The following is a 1395-nucleotide window of genomic DNA, read 5'->3' as shown; positions in this document are numbered from 1 at the left end:
GTGGGTTGTGGTGGGCGCACGCCGCTGCTGATGGAAGCAACCAACTCTTGTGCGCGAGGGCGCGTGGCCCCGTGAACGCGCTTGCGTGATGGCCAAAAACAAACTCAACAGGTCTGACAGCCGCCCCGCCCGCCGCAACCTCGCCGGCTGGCCCCCGCGCCTCCCCTCGCATGGCCAGGAAAGGCGCGTCTTGAGACCCACCGCTCCGTGACGCTGGGCGCTTGGGTGCATCGGCGCCCCGAGAAAGAGACACGCCGGTCGTGAAGCGCAGCGACCCTTGGGCCGGTGGCGCGCTGTCGGTGCCGCGCGTGGCGCCACTGCCCGGTTGCGCGAGAGTTTGCGGTGACGGTGCGCGCGTCGAGGCTCCCTCCCCAGTTCGGGAAACGATGGGAAAAAACAAAACCAAAGAGGACGCGCACGGGTGAGAGATGCGGCTGCGACGCGTGATGAAATTCCACAGTTTCCTGTCAGTCTGACGACGAAAACGCGTGAGGACGCAATTCCCGACTCAGCTCACACTGAAGTGCTTTGCTTTACACCCCCATCTTTCTTTTTTTTTCTTTTTCTTTTTTTCTTTCTTTGTCCCTCTGCTCTCGCTGCGCGGTTTGCGGCCCCAGCGACGCGCACGCCCGCACACACACACACGCGCTACGATGGAGACATGTTGTTCGAGGTCCAAACAGTTTGAGCGACGCATTGAGAACGGAACAATAAAAATCACCTTTCGGCTGAGCGCCCGCTCCCCTCCCTCCCACTTCCTGCTATTGTTGTCGTTTTTCTTTCTTGCGCAACGGCGCGCACGTAACATCCTGCCCTGTCTGGCGCCCTGCCTGTGCAAACGGTTGGTGGCGGGCCCGCCCGAAAGCGCAAGAGAGAGAAAGAGAAAGAGAGGGCCGAATTGCCCGGAGGTGGGTTGTGGTGGGCGCACGCCGCTGCTGATGGAAGCAACCAACTCTTGTGCGCGAGGGCGCGTGGCCCCGTGAACGCGCTTGCGTGATGGCCAAAAACAAACTCAACAGGTCTGACAGCCGCCCCGCCCGCCGCAACCTCGCCGGCTGGCCCCCGCGCCTCCCCTCGCATGGCCAGGAAAGGCGCGTCTTGAGACCCACCGCTCCGTGACGCTGGGCGCTTGGGTGCATCGGCGCCCCGAGAAAGAGACACGCCGGTCGTGAAGCGCAGCGACCCTTGGGCCGGTGGCGCGCTGTCGGTGCCGCGCGTGGCGCCACTGCCCGGTTGCGCGAGAGTTTGCGGTGACGGTGCGCGCGTCGAGGCTCCCTCCCCAGTTCGGGAAACGATGGGAAAAAACAAAACCAAAGAGGACGCGCACGGGTGAGAGATGCGGCTGCGACGCGTGATGAAATTCCACCAGTTTCCTGTCAGTCTGACGACGAAAAC

The 1395-nt window shown here is 63.0% G+C and overlaps 7 non-coding genes across 7 annotated transcripts, besides 1 other annotated feature; all 7 read left to right on the top strand.

The window, feature by feature from the left end:
* Nucleotides 1–28: 28 nt before the first annotated feature.
* Tc00.1047053417209.70 lies at nt 29–118 on the top strand. The gene has a single exon (XR_008254139.1). It is a non-coding gene; the product is annotated as a C/D small nucleolar RNA (snoRNA), TB11C4C3 (small nucleolar RNA).
* Nucleotides 119–264: 146 nt separating this feature from the next.
* Nucleotides 265–336, top strand: Tc00.1047053417209.60. The gene has a single exon (XR_008254138.1). It is a non-coding gene; the product is annotated as an H/ACA snoRNA, TC11C4H3 (small nucleolar RNA).
* A 106-nt stretch (nt 337–442) lies between these two features.
* Tc00.1047053417209.50 lies at nt 443–539 on the top strand. Its single transcript, XR_008254137.1, has one exon. It is a non-coding gene; the product is annotated as a C/D small nucleolar RNA (snoRNA), TB11C4C1 (small nucleolar RNA).
* A 5-nt stretch (nt 540–544) lies between these two features.
* Nucleotides 545–581: a microsatellite.
* Nucleotides 582–648: 67 nt separating this feature from the next.
* Nucleotides 649–735, top strand: Tc00.1047053417209.40. Its single transcript, XR_008254136.1, has one exon. It is a non-coding gene; the product is annotated as a C/D small nucleolar RNA (snoRNA), TB11C4C2 (small nucleolar RNA).
* A 201-nt stretch (nt 736–936) lies between these two features.
* Tc00.1047053417209.30 lies at nt 937–1026 on the top strand. The gene has a single exon (XR_008254135.1). It is a non-coding gene; the product is annotated as a C/D small nucleolar RNA (snoRNA), TB11C4C3 (small nucleolar RNA).
* A 146-nt stretch (nt 1027–1172) lies between these two features.
* Nucleotides 1173–1244, top strand: Tc00.1047053417209.20. Its single transcript, XR_008254134.1, has one exon. It is a non-coding gene; the product is annotated as an H/ACA snoRNA, TC11C4H3 (small nucleolar RNA).
* Nucleotides 1245–1350: 106 nt separating this feature from the next.
* Nucleotides 1351–1395, top strand: Tc00.1047053417209.10. The gene has a single exon (XR_008254133.1). It is a non-coding gene; the product is annotated as a C/D small nucleolar RNA (snoRNA), TB11C4C1, 3' partial (small nucleolar RNA).

Source organism: Trypanosoma cruzi (assembly GCF_000209065.1).
Source record: "Trypanosoma cruzi strain CL Brener chromosome Unknown tcruzi_1047053417209, whole genome shotgun sequence".
Classification (NCBI taxonomy): Eukaryota; Euglenozoa; class Kinetoplastea; order Trypanosomatida; family Trypanosomatidae; genus Trypanosoma; species Trypanosoma cruzi.
The sequence above is the reverse complement of the archived record's forward strand: the minus strand, read 5'-3'. Positions and strand labels throughout refer to the sequence as shown.